Raw genomic sequence first — 18,010 nt, 5'->3', positions numbered from 1 at the left:
CAAGTGTTCCATCAGCGGGGAACCCCAAATCTAGCTCTAACTACAGATCAAGTGATCCCACTGGGCTGGACGGATCATAATGCAGTCTGCTTTAACCCTATAGTCGCCAATTAGGGCAATGGCTATGCCAATTCCCCCAAAATCATAAAGGAGCACCTTAGGTGAAATGTTGAAGGCACAGCACTGGTTAGGTTGCTAAACCAACAGAATCAAGATTTAAATGGAAATATTGATGTTGCTACTAGTAACTTTATTAATTGGTTGGAATCGGCTGCTATTAAGCAAACTCCCATAAAGGCATTCAAACGCTTCAGGAAATCCCCCACTGCTCCTGGTTACTCTTGAATACGCTTAAGCAAAAATGCAAGGTCTTTGAAAGAAAGTGAAAAATTAATTCTAATGAAGAGAAAAAAGGGCGAAAAAAACTGCGATAGCGTATGAAATGTTGATTGTGGTAGAGAAATCCAAATATTTTACTGATAAAATTTGTTCTGCCAAGGACTCTACTAATTATTTGTTTAGGACAGTTACTTCCCTCTCTAACTACAATAGCTCTCAATATATTCCTCCTACATTAGTTTTGCGATAGGCTGGCGCAATACTTCCAGGCAAAGGTGTCAGAGACCTACGATTAATTTTTGTCTATTTCCATGGGATTTGCCCAGATACGATACCTGGCCCCATGTCCTCTTCCCAAGAACCTATGGTTGGTGCCAAACCAAGCCAGACTTTCTTGAACTATTTCCTGACTTTTTCTGAGGCTAGGACATTGGGTCTCTTGGACACCACTAAATCAGGATCCCCGCTTGACCCCTGTCCACCCATTGTCTTGCATTTGGTATTTAGAATGGTGGCTAAACATCTTACCATATAGCTCAATAGTTTTTGACATCAAGTCACTTTCCAATAGAATGGAAATGGGCATCAATTTGCTAGCTGTTAAAAAAAAAAAAGTCTACCTTGGATCTTGGTGACAAATTATAGACCCATCTCTAGACTACCTTTACCAGCTAAGCATTTGGAGAAAGCACTTAATGCTGACCTCACGGTCTTTGATACCCATAACATCTTGGACTCTTTGCAACGTGGGTATGGTTTTCCCATTGTACAAAGTCAGCACTGCTGGTTGCAACCAAGGAGATTCGCAAACAGGTGGACTCAGGTGGTAGGGCTGTGCTGATTCTTGTCAACCTCTCTGCTGCATTTGATACAGTGAATCACTCACTGTTAATCAGCCAGCTAGAGGGGATCGGGGTTAGAGGCGCAGCCCTTGCCATTCCTAGTTCCTTTCTTTCAGGAAGGAAACATAGCATGGCCTGTGGTGATTTTACACCTGATCCTTTACTTTGCTGTGTGGGGTGCCTCAGGACTCTGCGCTATAGCCTACAGTCTTCAACATTTATGTCACTCCAATGGCTAAACTTAAAATTAGATCTTAGGGCTTTGCCCTTGTGTCATAAGCAGATGACACAAAGTGTCAATCTCCTCTGATGTTGATGTGTAGCCTCCAGGTTTAAGGATTGCCTGTCCAACATTGTCACCTGGATGCAAGAAGATGGGCGAAAACTGAATTCTGAAAAAACGCAAGTGAATAAACAAGGTTACAAATTCCTGCTTTCACATTCTTAGGATACTGAGGCAGACGTTTCCTTTCATTCCTGTAGCTATGCAGAAGTCGGTTATTGTATTAGTTCTTTCACAAATTGATGACTGCAATGCCCTATATTTGAGCATACAGAAAAAGTTGCAGCGGAAACTTCAGTCACTTCAAAATGCAGCTGCACATCTGCTTCTGAAGATTCCTAAGTTCGATCCAATTTCAAAGGGCATTCATGACCTTCACTGGTTGCCGATGACCGAAAGGGTCAAATTTAAGGGCCTTTGTATGATCTACAAAGCTTTGTACAGTGAAGATCCAGCATTTTTTCTGAAATCTTCCTCTTGACATGTGCCTAAGTGCAATTTAAGATCTGGCACTGCAAAACTAGTAGTTGTTCCCAAAATCAGGAAAGGAAGTTGGGGAATGCGAAGCTTCTCTTTTCTGGCCTGCAAGATGTGGAAATCCTTGCCCTTGTGCTAAGACCTTATCCTCCTTTAGAAAACTTATTGGTTTTTCTGCTCTTTTCTCTCCGACTGGAACACCAACGCTAAGATGCATCGGCAGACAAACTCTTTATAAAAAAAATCTTACTTATCTGCAACTCTCGAGAACAAAAACACAAGATATATGGAAACAGGTTTCCTCAGAAAAAGTCTTGGGGAGATGCATTTCTTCTAGTCTGGACAAATGTTTGCTGACGATTTCCCTCCTTTCCCCAGTTCCAAAAGTTCTTTAAAAAGTGAAGCAAGAGCTATCCACCTCATTACACCAGTCTTTAGCTCACTTTGCCACCCCAGTTTAGATCCAGCTATATGCAAATCAGTCTTGACCCTTTGTCTCATGGTAACAGTCAAGCCTGAACTGCCCAGGTAGGTCTTCCCTGGACCAGAAACAATCATCCTGGGACCGGTTTTGGGGTAACACCCTCAACAGCCAGGCTAGCTTGAATCCAGTGACGAAGTGAGCAAGTGACCCACGTCTGGGCATACGCTGCCAACTTAGGGCGAACAAAGCAAACACACAGAGATGGACAGAGCGCTGAAACTTTTCAGACACTCACTCCCAGACAGATCTGGGTTGAATCCATCATCATTCTTTAGCTCACATTCAACTGGGGGTGAGAGTTGGAAAGTTTCAGTGCTCCGTCCATCCTCTCATTGTGTTTGCTTTGTTCGCCCTAAGTTGGCTGGTTATGCCCAGAAGTGGGTCCCTTGCTCACTTTGCCACTGGATTTAAGCTAGCCTTGCTGGTTGCAGGATGCTTGTTTCTGCTCCAGGGAAGACATGGCTTGGCAGTTTGGGCTGGACTGGACTGGTCCCATGCATATGGCTGGGTCTGAACAGGAGTGGCAAAGTGAGCTAAAAAATGATGATGGATTCAGCCCAGATCTGTGACTGGGGGGTGAGTGTCTGAAACGTTTCAGTGCTCCGTCCATCATCTCCTTGTGTTCGCATTATGAACATATCAGAATGATATAATTGCACACACTTGCCAACAGACACAGAAAACTGCACGAGTCACAATGTGATACCCTTTTACACATTCGACAGAACATCCAGAAACGAAGAGTGGAAAGATAGGGCTGGTTGGGAACACAGAACAGACAAAGGGAGGTGAGCTAAAAGTACCAAGATTGAGGATAAAGCAACAGCTTACTGCACCATCATGGATCCAGAATGACAAGGCAGCACCACCCAAGCAGACAGTGCATGGGAGATTACCGGTGCAGCCGGAGGGGAAGTGCACAACAGCTGTTACAAGGAGAATGGAAGAAATGAGTAGCATTTGGGTGTACTATACAGGAGATGGCATGGGGCTGGGAAGGACTAATGTGAAGAATGGCTAAACAAAATACTGGGAATCTCAGCACCAAAAGAGATTACACCAATATTCTTTGGTGAAAGTAACTTCACACACAAGACTATCAATGGTTAGGAAAGGTGATCAGGGGGGTCCTCAACCCTGATCACAAGGGACTTTTCTTGGTCTGTGGCCAATGGGCGTACTTCTATTTTGCCCGGGGATGGTATGGCAGTTGCTACCTTGCCTCCGCCCTGCCCCGAATGACCCATTTCAATGATCTAGTTCAGAATGATCACCAAGGGCATCGGCCAGTAAGAGCTAGAACAGCAGAATGGGCGGATGACCTAATAACAGGATTCAGGGCAATGGTGCCTAATGCAGGAATAGTATAAAGCACAATAAGGATACACCAGCTAGCGAGGACGATTGAGGATCTAGCAGACTCGACAGCAGCAGGCCTAGGAAACATCAGAGGCACTAACTGTCATGAGGGCCATAGTGATACAGAACAGGGCTGCATGAGACATCTTGGCCAAAGAGGATGCAGTCAGCCACGTCATCAAACAGGTGTGCTGTTCGTACATACCCAGCAACAGCCACAAGACAATGCAATACATAAAATAAACAAAATTAAAGACGAAGCACACGACACAGGAAGCATGTGGGAAAACGTAATACTATGGCTAGGAATTTGGGGATCATGGATATTGGGGGTTATCTTAGTAATAACAGCATTGATCACCATGTGCATAATGATCCAAGTTTGTCCTGCATGCTGCGCAGCCTTTGCCACCAGCTGTGCCCCCAAAATATAAGAGGCATGAACATCACAAGCACAGAGATGATCCAAGCTATGAAGGACAAGAGATGATGCTGAGACAGCATGCGAATTAGTGATTTGATATCACATGGGGTAATGTGGAAACCATCTTTCATTAGTGATACCAAATGCCTAAGGCCCTGTTAAGTTGACATAAGAATCATATGGACAATTGTACTTTTCTAGGATTTAGAAGTAAAGCTGCTTTTGTAACACAAGGCTTGCCCAAGAAAGATACGAGAACAGAGCAGGATGCTAGCTTAGCCGCAAGTATTTCAGCATATCACATTTTGAAATATTTCTGGTACGTGCTAGGATATTGCAATTATTTCTATGGAAAAGTACCAGCTACTAATACATTGCATTACAATGGAAAGTCCCAAATGCTGCCACATACTTCGGACACGTGATCAGCAACAGTATAGTTGAGACCATACATGGTATAATGCAGCCTAGGCCTTTCCTGATTGGACAAATATCTGATGCTTAATTTGTGTTACGTGCATTATGATGCCGTTTCCTCTGTGATTTGTCAATAAAAGCAGTCAGAAACATCACATCTTCAGACACACGGCGTCTATGCTGACTGTCTCCGTGCTGCACATCCTCGCATTATCTTGCTTGTTTCCAATAAATTCTGTTCATCTTATGTGCTTAAAGAGGTGGACTTGTGGTATTATTTCTCTATTCTTTATTTCAGCTTTCACAACAGGGATAGGGTTTAAAAGACAAGAAGTTGTGATATATGAAATTGAGGATCAGGCAATTGCAGCATGACAGTGAGCAGGATTAAAACTGACAACTGAGAGGAGGCATGGGCACATATGATACAGAACTAAGTTTGTAACATTTCTTTTTTCACTAGCCCACTGCAGAAACATGTAGCATTTCTAAGGCAGCAGTAGATAAAGATTGGTCTATCACAGACCAATTGGCATGGAATTTGAACTGTGCGGGTGACCTGCTTACCAAGATGTAAAACCTGCCAGACGTCATCCAACAAGGTGGATGTTTCCATTCGACAAATGAGGAAAAGGCAGACCATAACTTTTGTGAAGAGTAATTACAAAGTTGTGTAGAATAGTTACTACAGGCCGTAAAATTTCCTAGTCCAAGTTCCTTTTGGCATTACACAAGAAAGACCCGAGCTCCACTGCCAAGGCTTAGCCGGCTACTGGTTAGGTTTGCATACAAATAAGCTGCTTTATAGGGACCACTTTTTCTCCCATTAATCATTTAATTCTTATTCCACCTGAAGTGAAAAATGAATACAACCATATGCTCGTCTGCCACTAGCTAGGGCTTGTCATTCATGCAAGAACAGGTTTATAAAACATACCATTAAAGGGAGAAAGTTAAACATCTAAAACAGTGCCCATTGTAGGTCTGTACCCTAGCTGTAGTTTGTCACTGAAGAAATCTAGTGACTTCTGCTTTAGAATAGATCTGTATGTGGGCGTGGCTAGCAGCATGGCCGACTAGGGCGCATCTTCACGGAGCTACGACCGATAAAGAATCCGTACATGAATCCGGCAGTTTTAAGGCCTAAAACATATGATCCTGTGCTCCAGCAGCACCCACAACTGCACTGTGGGGTGTGGAACCATACCGGCACTGCCCGAAAAGCAGCCGGTATGGCTCCGGAGCGACCTGGACCTGCGGCGCACTCACCAAAATGGCCCGAGCGAGTGAGCTGCCTCATCAGCTTCATCGCAACACCATGGCGGTGCCATCGCTGTGGTAGCCCCCCTCCAAGGAAACCGCACTGGGGAGCACCAACGCCGTATCCCCCCCAGGGCACAATAGCAAGGTGGCGGCAAACCCTTACCGGCAGAGGGAAGCGAGAAGCAGTCCCAGAGGCAGTGGGCACAGCAGACGGCTGGTGCCCCCCATCTGCGGAGCACGATCACGGCGGCTCGGTCACTGGGTGACAGCAGTGGCGACCATAGACACCGCACCCCCTGAGGCTCACCGACATCATGGAGGTAACTCCTGCACGAGGGAGGGTGAGATCCCAGGCATCCAGACCCTTCCTCCTGATTGACCCCACCACACTGGAAGACCATCAATGCGGCACCCCTTGCTCGCTCCTACAGTGCACACCTGGGGATAGCTCACACACAGGCCCACATGCCTAAGGGGAGCTGCAGGGCACCACTGGGGAGACATGGAGCGCAACAACACCCCCCAATCAGCAGTAAGGTGACCTGGCGGCCTTCAGGGGTGGAGTTGATTCTGTGAGACCCCCCACTGGAGGAGTAGGTGGGCCTGAGCCTGGCTGCGAGAGGGAGGACGGCCCTGAACAGGGCACAGGGCCCTACACTGTAGTGAGGAGACTGCCCCCTGAGAACCCCCACGGAGCATCTGGAATCAGCAGTTCCTCCAGGAAGGGAACCCCCCGTTCGCCACTGTCACGGGGCACCTCCGGCCAAGACTATATAACACCGCCTGGAGCACCCCCGGGGGTGAAGGACCCATTGGGAGGCGCTCTCCAGGCTGTGGGGGTATCCTCACCCTATCCCCTTCCCCCGGGACGGAGAAGACACTGGCTGCCACACTCTATCGCAGTAACACAATGGGCAAAGATAAAGACCACAAAACTTTCATGCAGGGGAAAATGGACCGTTAAACCAAAGTGGTCACCCCACCCCCGGAACAACCACCACCACCCCCCCACACTGATATGGACACCCTACTGCAGGCCTCCAGGTTGGCATTGGAGGACAAAATAGTGAGGGTTGGTTCGGAAGCAATACTCCTGCGGCAAGATCTCAGTAACTTGTCTGCTAGGGTCACAGAGTCTGCGACAAGAATAGGGGAATCAGAGGACCAGATCCAAGATCTCCGTAAGGGACTGGCGGACTTACAGGCCTCTAATAAAGACCATCAAAGGGGTGTCGATGCAGAAAAACAAGCGCAACGCAACAACCTCCATCTTGTGGGTTTTAGAGAGGGTGTCAAAGGAGAAAACACAGCAGACTTCCTATACACCTGGCTCAAACAGACCTTCCCCGCGGACAAATTTTCAACGTGCTTTGTCATTGAGCGCGCACATAGAGCTCCATCAGCTAGACCCCCACCGGGCGCACCACCTAGACCCATTATAGCAAAATTCCTGAACTTTAGACAGACTTGATTTTCAGAGAAGCCAGGCAATTGGGAGACATTCATCATGAAAATGTGCACATAATCTTTCCAGACTATAGCAGGGAGGTCCAGAAATAGCAACATACCTTTGACTCTGTCAAAGCCAAACTTCGAACTCTTAAGCTACCATATATGCTGTTATTCCAAGCGAAGTTAAAGATGGTCTTTATGGTAAAAACCCACTTCTTCCAGAAACCTGAAGAGGTCTGGCTAGAACGCCCTATCACAAAACAATCAGAGGACCCCCAGCAGATAACCCAAAATCGGAACGGAACGATACAGAGAACAACTGGCCCCCAGAAAACTTTCCCGACCCAAAGTCACCAACGGTTACGAGTACAGGGGGCAACAACTTATGCTTTGAGGGGCACAGGACGCCTACGAAGAAAAATCCCGCGGTCGCAGGACTCCCAGAGAACAGTAGACAACACGCCCCCCCTCCTCTTTGGTCAGACTGACCCTGGCACTGAAACCGATACTAGAGAAAGCACCTCTGGCAGGGAAGACGTGGAAAAGATGCAACACCCTTTGCTGGCTAAGATAGTGGCTATGGAACAAGACAGACAGGGAAACCTGCCATGCAGGATGAAGTGCCTGACTCCAATTCATGATCAAGAAATCCAAGGGCCTACCGCAACTTTCCGGCTTGGGGCTCCAGGCATGAGCACACTCACGCCTTCAACTACAGCACCCTCTTGGCTCTGCATAGAGACAGATATCCCGAATCCAAGAGCAGGTGATAAGCCACTCCAGGCCTGAGACACTAATTGCAATATGCCTGTCTTTCCTTTCCTCCTCTCGCCCCGACCCTTTCTTACCCTCCTCCTTTCCAGATATCCCTTTAATTTGTTGTTTCTCCTAAGGTCCTTTGCCGTGTTGTAGGTGACGGATCCTATTTAGTATCTATTGGGTGGGCAACAGACCTTTCCCACCCCTGTCCACAACACAAAGACTCTGGAGAGGCGGGTTTCAATTGGTTACCAATTTGTTGTTGTTCAGGTATCAGTCTCGGCCTAACTAGTGGTTTTACATGCAAAACATATCCAGATATCTAGTCAAATTATGACCTCCTGCAGCGACAGACTTGCACTGCTCATTGGTACCGGACACAAATTTTAGATTCTGAAAACTCCCTTTATGGTACTAACCTGGAATGTGAATGGCCTCGGGGACAAAATCGAGAGGGCTAGTGTCATCCTTCATTAAACGCAGACACCCCAACGTGGTGATGTTGCAGGAAACTTACCTCAGGGGTACCAAGTGTGGGTTTCTGGCACGGGGGCCTATACGGTTCTGGCACACGTAGGGTACACCTCCAGCTACAGGGGAGCGGCGATCCTCATTGAAACATCCCACCTATTTTGTGTAGACCCCCAGGGTACATATGCCGGAGTAACCAGGCAATGGGACAGCAGGACGGTAACTTTTGTTTCAATCTACGCACCACCAAAACTCCAATCTCGCACACTAAACAAATTGACTGATCTTGCTGGAGACGTCAGGCTCCCTACATGTTATAAGGGGGGGGGGGGACTTCAATGAAGTAATGCATGCTACCATAGACCGGAAGGGAGACCATGCCCAGGCACCCCATGCCTCACTGATTACACACCTCACTGACACTCTAGGGCTGGTGGACCTCTGGAGACACCTGCATCCGGTAGTGAGACAGTCTTCTTACTACTATGGAGCACACAAGGTTTACTCCAGACTAGACTGTGTTCCTACCGAAAGGAGAAATACAGGACACATATGAAGCACAATACTTAGCATGGGGCCTATTGGACCACTCCCCTCTGCACATACGGATAGGTGACAGACATCGGGACCGTAACTAGTCGGCGCTTAAATGCGTGGGATCTCCACTATGACTATAATGAAAGGCATCAGAGCCGTGGTTTTCTTCGCGGAAAACGTGGGGTAGGTGCAATCCGGGGTTGTACTGAGGGAGGCCTACAAGACTGGACTACGTGATCAGGCCCAGAATTGCATAGCATGGGGCAGGGAAAAAGACAGAGGAGCAGACACGGCTAGAAGCCCAGATTTTAACCCTGGAAGACCGAAATATAGTGCACCCCAATCCCCAGCTTTCTAGGCAACTGAGCGATACTCATCAGTATAAAGATTTAGCAGCCCAGGTGGCTAAAGCACCGGCCCAGGCGACCCTCCACAAACTATGATATGGGTGATAAATCCGGTAAGCTCATGGCATGGTTTAGCCGCAAGGAAATAGAGGCCCAATGGGTAGACTGCCTAGTGGACCCACAGGGAGTACCACAAGACTGGGATAAGCAGATTCTGCAGTTTCGCGTTTTTATTACGCGGACTTCCATAAGGCCTGCCACCTACGGACCCACTGAGACATAGCTGCCCATTTACAGGCAGTAGATACCCCAGAACTGAATGAAGTGGACAGGCAGGGGCTTGACTCAGATCACAATTGAAGAACTCAAAGCAGTATAGCCCAGTTACGCCCCGGAAAGACACCAGGCCCAACCGGTATATAGGCCGAACTCTATAAAAAGGGCATAGAAGTTCAGTCCGCACCTCCTAACTTATGGAAGGACTCCGGCTGAAGATGGGGTCCTTCCGTTAGACTTGTGAATGGCTACAATTACATCTATCCATAAGCCAGGGAAACCTAAGGATATATGCGACTCCTACCGGCAGATATCCTTGCTTAATACAGAGGTAAAGATTCTGTTCACTATTTTGGCTACCAGACTGCGCCAAGTAATCATGATCCGGGTACACCAGGATCAATCCGGTTTCTTACCTGGCCGGGCGACCAGGCTTAACCTGCGGAGGACACAGAATTGGATGATGGAGGTTAAGAGCTTAAGCTGCGGAGGACACAGAATTGGATGATGGATGTTAAGAGGCGTGACACCCCGCATCAGCTGTTGTTTGGACGTAGAAAAAGCATTTGATGTAGTCCATTGGCCCTTTCTGGAGACCACCCTGCTTAAATTTGGCCTAGGTCCTAATTTCAGGAAATGGGTGAAATAAACGCATACAGACCCCAGGGCCAGAGTCCGGGTAAACGGAAGGACATCGGAGGATTTTCCCATACGACGCGAGACGAGACAGGGCTGCCCGCTCGCACCACTACTATTTGCTCTCACGATAGATTCTGGCCTGCATGGTGCACCAACACCCAGGGATTTTTAATCACCCCAGAAGACGATACGGTTGAGATTTCCTTGTATGCAGGTTACATACTTCTATATATCACACACCGAGATACGATACCCAACTTGTACCACACTATAGATTATTATAGACAACATTCATGATACATCATCAACTGGCATAAATCTGATCTACAGCCCAGGCACGTTAAACATGGCCCACTCTCCCGGGAGATCTCCAGATGGCAGACACCGGGTTTACTTATTTGGGAATCTCACAACAGACAAAAACCTCTGCTACAAGAGAAACATCAAACACATTCACGAACTTTAAGGATATACTGCGATGGAAACTCCTCACTCACAATACTGGGCAAAGCGTCCATGTTTAAGATGATCACGCTACCACAATTTTTATACGCCCTTTAGAACACACACTTTCCCCTACCACAAGCACTTTTCCGGGAGATAGTGGCAGAAATACTCTCTTTTCTCTGGTTGGGGAAACAGCCCAGGATTGCACTACATACTCTACAGCACAATCAATACAATGGAGGAATCTCACAGCCGGATATAGAAGCCTACTACTGGGCGGAGCACCCAACTCCAATCAACGAGTGGATACATACACCAGGGACACACCCTACGTACAAGCTAGAAAGGGCAACCTTGAGCAGACCCACATCGTTGCACCATCTATACGGTGGCAGAGGCAAAGGGAATCTCCTCCCAGTCTCAAGTCACAGTTGAGTCCAGGGGGAGGGCCACGAGGGCAACTGGGTGGGACTGTAAACCATCCAGACACGCTTGTGGCACTGCACCTGGCTTAAGAAACTCTATAAATTGAAGGGCTTCGGAGGCTGGGATGCTATAGGTATTTCCAAGTTAAGGGACATCCTTCGTAAGGGGACAAAGAAAAGCTTTGATGCTCTAAAGGATGAATACTTGTTACACCCATCTCAGTTCCTGAAGTACGCACAGCTTAGACACGCTTGGCTGGCCGATAAAAGACAATTCCCGGTTACCAGAATATGCACCGTTAGAGGGGAGACTGCTCCAAGAATGTATCACGACTAAAGCCTTTTAGTTAACATATAAAACCCTGGATAACACTCCAGGTAGACTGCGCAAGTTGAGGTTGATCTGGGAGGGTAACCTGGGCGTGCTTGAAAATGTAGACTGGGAGGCAGCCCTAATGTTCCCCAGGGAGGTGGCGATCAAATCACGACTTTGCCTCATACAATATAAAATATTGCATAGAATATACTATGACAGTTCAATTGCACAGGATGGGGCGAGCAGAGGACCCTAGATGCCAGAGATGTGGGCATAGTGCAGGCCACTTCTACCATACCATTTGGGAATGCGCAGATACAAGCCTATTGGGAAAAGATAAAGAGGGAATTAGGCAAAATACTAAACACCACCATCCCCCTAGATCACAAACTTATACTGTTGGGTATTTCATATGATGTTGACCTAGGCAGACCTTAATCAATTTTCCTTGCACTAGCACTGGTAGTAGCTAAGACGTGGCGAGGAAATGGGGAGCTGTAGATACACCACAGCTGCAAGAATGGAGGGTGGGGATGGACATGTATATGGCAGCTGAAAGGGTCACCTACAAGGCGAAGGGGTGCCCCAGAAAATTTAGGTAGGTATGGGGCTAATGGAGATGGTACTATGGTTTCGATGTAATAGGGGACGATGCCCAACCAGATCCTACTGGGTGGGCTCCCCCCAGACACATCAATAGCCCAAGAAACCTAGGGGACATAGGATTGGGAATGGTTCCAAGGAATTGTTTTCAATCAATTACTGCCTGCTTGCGCTGCAGAAGGATATGTAAGACATACGAAAATCGACTGTTTTGTATGACTAATTGCACTGAAGGCTAGATGACTAACCAATGTTATTTATGTTTGTTTCACAAAATGCCAATAAAAATATATATATTTTAAATAGATCTGTACGCGCAGTGGAAAAATATCAGAAATCCAATTTAAACAATCATTTGCAATGCATCGGTCTCGCCTTTGGGACCTTGTAAGTGTTTAGCCTGAGCTATTGGCACTGCCAAGGTGTTTAAGTTATGTTTGAGACAAAAATATCAAGAATCTGCAGGATACAAATTTCCAATCGTATACGCTCCGGTAAGAGTCATCTCCTCAAACGAAACAATTAAAACTAGGGACATTTTGTGTGAAAATGAATGTATGCACAATACAGAGGGAAGAAAAACCTAAGGAAGAAATACCAAGCCAAGGCCACCTAAACAAACACCATCTTCCTACAATGTATACTGAAGGTGTTGTGGAATATAAACTTGCAGACATTAAGTAGGATAAAAGATGTTGCGGCCAGGAAACTGAGTTCAATTCAGAAAACCCCGTGACTTTCTGCTCACCTAACCCGAGACCAGTGAGGATGTCCCAAATCACTCCTACCTGTAGCAACTCTGCCGGATCGCCCCGTTTGCTCCCAACTGTTCACTCTGCCTGCTTCTGCTGACCAGTCACTCCACCTGCTCCTACCAACTGTTCATTCTGCCTGTTCCTACTGACCAGTCACTGTCTGCTCCGGTTGACTGTTCGCCCTGCCTGATCAGTCCCCCCCCCCCCCCCCCCCAACTAACAGTTCACTCTGCCTGCGCCTAATAGACAGCTCCTAATGACGACTCACTCTTTCTGCTACAACCGATTGCTCACACTAGTGACTTCTCACTCTGCCTACTGCTGCGGAGTGCTTACTACTCCGCACACTACCAGGTCCTACGGACTACTCGCGCTCCCTACTAACTGTTCTTACTGTCCTAACTCACTGCCAGCTCACGCTGCCTCCTCACGCATACTGTGCCTAGTGCTCCCTACTACATAACTAGGAGCTGCTCATACGTTCCACTCACTCGGACTACACACACTGAATTCTGACTGCTCCAGCTGGCTGCTTACACTGTGCGCTCGTGCCCAGCACTAATTGGCTACTGCGCACTCCTACGGACTGTCGCCAGCGATTTAAGTACTGCCTGCTCCTACTCCCTGTCCTCCTTATAGACCTTTTTTCACACGGTGTTCCGATTGACTGTACACCCTGCTTGTTCTTTCGCCTTCGCCACCTACTCCATGCTTTCCTGCCAGCTCCTAAAACCTCATCCATACACCACTGACTGCTCCAATTGTATGATCAATCCTGCACGTCCTGCTCTGACAGCTCCCACTGAATGCGTATCTTCACTGTTCATACTGTCTGCTTCCTCAGGTGAGCACCGTCTGCTCCTGCAGCTGGTGTGCTGCTTGCTTCGGGAGCGAGAGAAGCTAGGACTCCAACTCGCTTATTTCGACTGTTTGGGTGAAATTTCCTGGGCAGTGTTGGCAGGAGCACTACGATTTTACATCAAACGAGCACACTGAATGACAATGCTCTTCAGCAGAGAACTACAGAAGAGGCACAGAAATAAACAGCAATTATTAAAGCCAGTATCATACCTGTTAAATTGCTTTTGTTTAAACACCACACAGCTTTCAGTCGGCTGTCAATAAAAAAACCGGGACATGACTCACATTTCCTGAAATCAGCCAGAACAGCTGGTGAAAAATGGACTGTCCCGGCAAATTCAGGGCGGCTGGATGACCATTTTCAACTCAGAGCAGGCATCGGAACCTGGGATACTTACTACCCGGTTGCCCTAATGCGTTACAGAAATCACACGCGCATGCAGGAAATACTCAGGGCACCGGGAATACTTACCGCAGTAGTGCATCTGATTACATTACAACAAACTAAGTTGAAGCGCTATAAATCATGCAGATACATGCATTTATCAAGAAAACCAGTTTTAAAAAAACCCCGATTTAAGCAAGCCAAACACCAAAGGTACCGGGGGCACAGGGCATACTTACTATCCTCATATGCCCGTTTAACCCAGACAATAAAACCATACTATTATACAAGAAGCGTGAGACAATGAACAGTTCAACGGCATAGGACAAGGGAGTCAATCGATTTAGTCAATGGAATCCGGCAGACATGTTGATATGCAAATGCCTCCTATACGTGGTTTGATTCGAAAAAGTAGTGCATTTTCCTAAAAGGCATCGTTAACGTGATGGCTGTTAAAATTAAACAATTTGGTTTTAAAAGTAAGTCGTAAGGGTTTACGTGTAGGTGATAATATAATTTTGAATTCAAACGTGTATGAAAAGAATACAAAATCGTTATAATTAGAAAAAAATGTTTTACTTAACTTGGAAACTATTTTAAACCAAACGGACAAAGGTTCAGTGGTGCTTTCGTTTATGTTTTTGACTATATTCTTTTTCACTCATTAGACGAAGTGAGCAGATGTGGTCCGACGGCTAGATTGCCACCTTTGGTGCTGGAGACCAGGGTTCGAGCCTAGGGGTTGCGTCCACATTGTGATTTTGGGCAAATCACATCTCTCCGTGCCTGAATGTGTCCTTGTGTAATGTAATCAAGTCCTTGTGTAATGTAATCAGTGCTCATGTGAAGCACTTCAATACCATCGGGGCAAGTCCGTGCTATATAAATCAATACAAGTCAACTGTTTTATGGAGTGAAAACACGCCGATGCGGTTCGATGGGCATGCACGCACACGCAGGGGGAGCGCTTACAGACGGGGAGCTAAACACAAAAACCCGGCCAGGAAGAGAGCACGTCATCACGTGCACACCATTGTGATCAAGCTGGTGCCAGAAGAAAGTGCAGCAAGTAAAGGGGCCAGTAGCCTTGGAAGGTTACAAATGACAAGCGTCATGAGGGACTAGCAAGCCTTAAACAAATCGGAAAGCAGCATTTACTGACCTAAGCCAATGACAAAGATGGGCGGCGAGTGGGCGGAGCTTCCACACCAAAGTGTATACTGCATGTCAGAGACTGTGCAAACACTGTCTAGGCGAGACCTAAAAAGCAAGTTGAGTCAAAACAGATAAGAGGAATTTTCAATGCATTCACACCTTATAGCAAACAATGGATCAGAACTGCACCACCTTCCTTGGTATATGTACAGAGACTAATGTCCATAAAATCCTGGTCAAATCAATTTAGCATGAGAAGTCACTGGTCTCAATAGTTGGTTAATAATTTATTTTCAATCAAGAACCACCAGCCAACGAGTTTCGTCCTAATTTAGTAGGACTTCAAGGCAATTATAATTTCCTTGTAACGTAAGTAACCGAAAAGATGAGCATCCAATGACCACGAAATTTCTTTAAATGAGACTTCTCTGAGTAAAGGACTGATGCTATTTGATTTTTTTCATAGTTAGAACCGTGGGTATTTTCTACTAGTTCCCGTGATTTTGTTCCAGAACTGCAAAAGGGAAAGTACGTGTCCCCCAATGAAGAGAAAACACGTGTCTGTGGATATTATCCACCCAGGCAAAGATCCGGCAGCAATAGCGTAGTCTTCAGGTACTCCACAATTTTGTAGGAGTAGCTGAAGACGCTACTGCTGCAGGATCTTTGCCTGGGTGGATAGTTCATTGGGGTACATGTAGTACTTTCCCTTTTGCAGTTCATCACGTTGGGAACAAGTAGAAAAATACCCACGGTTCCAACTATGAAAAAAAAATCAAATGGCATCGGTCCTTAACTCTGATGAGAAGTTGCATTTAAAGAAATTGTGGTTTTCTGTCAATGGATGGCCATCTTTGCGGCTACTTACGTTGCAAGAAAATTATAATTGCCCTGAAGAAGTCCTACTAGATTAGGACGAAACGCGTTGGCTGGTGGTTCTGGATTGAAAATAAAGAAATTATTAGCCAACCATTGGGACCAGTGACTTCTCATGCCGAATTGATTTGACCAGGATTTTATGGACATTTTCGTTTCTGTACATATATACCAAGGAAGGTGGTGCAGTTCTGATCCATTGTTTTCTCTTGCTGTTCCGGTTTACAGGAAGCACCCTTGGACAGGAGGTGCTTTCGGAAATCTGCACACATTCAGTTTGTTGATATAACTTCTGTGATTTTATTGGTCAAAATTTTCTAAATTGGTGCTGCGTTAAGTGTTCTCTGGCCCACTGTCAATTTCTATGTTGTATTATTCACACCTTATACTTCAACAAGGAATCTTAAGTAGGCAAATGTTCCTGAATTTATAAATGAAGTATTAATTACATCTAGGAGAATTTAGCTCATTGTTTCATAACAAAATATGCATGATACTATGAGCCACTTATTTCCAATGAGTTGCAATACAAAGGTGAATGCATACGAGGGACAGTAAGGTTATTGATGAAATAACACTGTGCTCAAGTGAGTCCCATAACACTGGTAGGGTACTATGCGAACAAAGTTAAATATAGGCTTTAAGAGTGTCTTGGGTCGTACGGAGCGGAATTTAACTTTCAACGCTGCCAGGAATTGATCAAAAACAGGTTCCTACAGGTCAAGTGAATGAGGATTGGATCCATAGGACGAGCCCCTTCAGAAATGAAGGAGGCCTTAAATGTGAACCTGTGGTAGGGCCAAATGAAACCCAGCCCATATACAGATATCAAGTGTGGGTGTGCTTCAATATCTGCTGTCCAAGACTGGAAAGAGCTACAGTAAGTAAGGAAAACACAGTATCCCAATTAGATGATAGACAAAAGAATCGCCAACAAGGGGCAAGCCAGCAATATACAGACAGCACAGCACGCAAACAAACAGAATAGAGTAGTTTCTCAAACCCAAGTACAGGTTAGGAGAGGAGGGTATACCAAGAACTAGTGCAAGCCACGCTTGTGGACTAGCAAGTCATACATAAATAAAATTAAACTTTCACCGTGTGGGCACAGACCAGCTCATCTGTCTGGTGTTGGCAGAGGACCAAGGCTCGGTTTGAGCACATAGTACTTTGCAATGTGAAGTAGGTGAAAGGGGAGGATACACAGAAGTGGCACTGCTCAGACGGTCACTCTTCATGAACCCACTTTCTACGTGCACTCCATCATAGTGGTTTTTGTACTGGGCTCAGCACAGCTCCTGTGCTCTTACTGTGTGGCTGGTTTCTCAACCACCCTGACAGTTATATCCCACACGGTGCAGTGCCATGCTAGGTCTATCACGGGCTCCTTTGCTGTGGTACTCCTCTGCACCTAAACAGTATTTTTGTTTCCCCTACCAAGTATTCATTTTGGTGCATCCACCCAGTTGGTTGCCACCTTTTCTGGGTAGCCTCCTTTATACTCCTGTTTTGTCAGCTGGCTAGACTCTAGCTGTGCCTTTTCCACGACTGCACAACCTCGAAGCACTGCCTCTGGTAATGGTCTAAAAGCTGGGCCTCATTTTGATCTTGGGACACCTGGCTATATGTCCATTTCGGGCCTTTATTTCTCAGCCCTTTGCAGTACATCCAAAGTTATTTTACTTCTTTAGTCATTTCACTAATTACTTGGTCACCCATTTTCTGCATTACAACTTCAAATGTGGATAAGTCTCAAATCATCCATATACTTAACATGTTGTATTGAATCATTTGCCCTAGATGCAACAGTTTACATTA

The sequence above is a fragment of the Triturus cristatus genome, chromosome 6, assembly GCF_964204655.1.
Source record: "Triturus cristatus chromosome 6, aTriCri1.1, whole genome shotgun sequence".
In the NCBI taxonomy this organism is placed as follows: domain Eukaryota; kingdom Metazoa; phylum Chordata; class Amphibia; order Caudata; family Salamandridae; genus Triturus; species Triturus cristatus.
Note: the sequence above shows the minus strand (reverse complement) of the source record.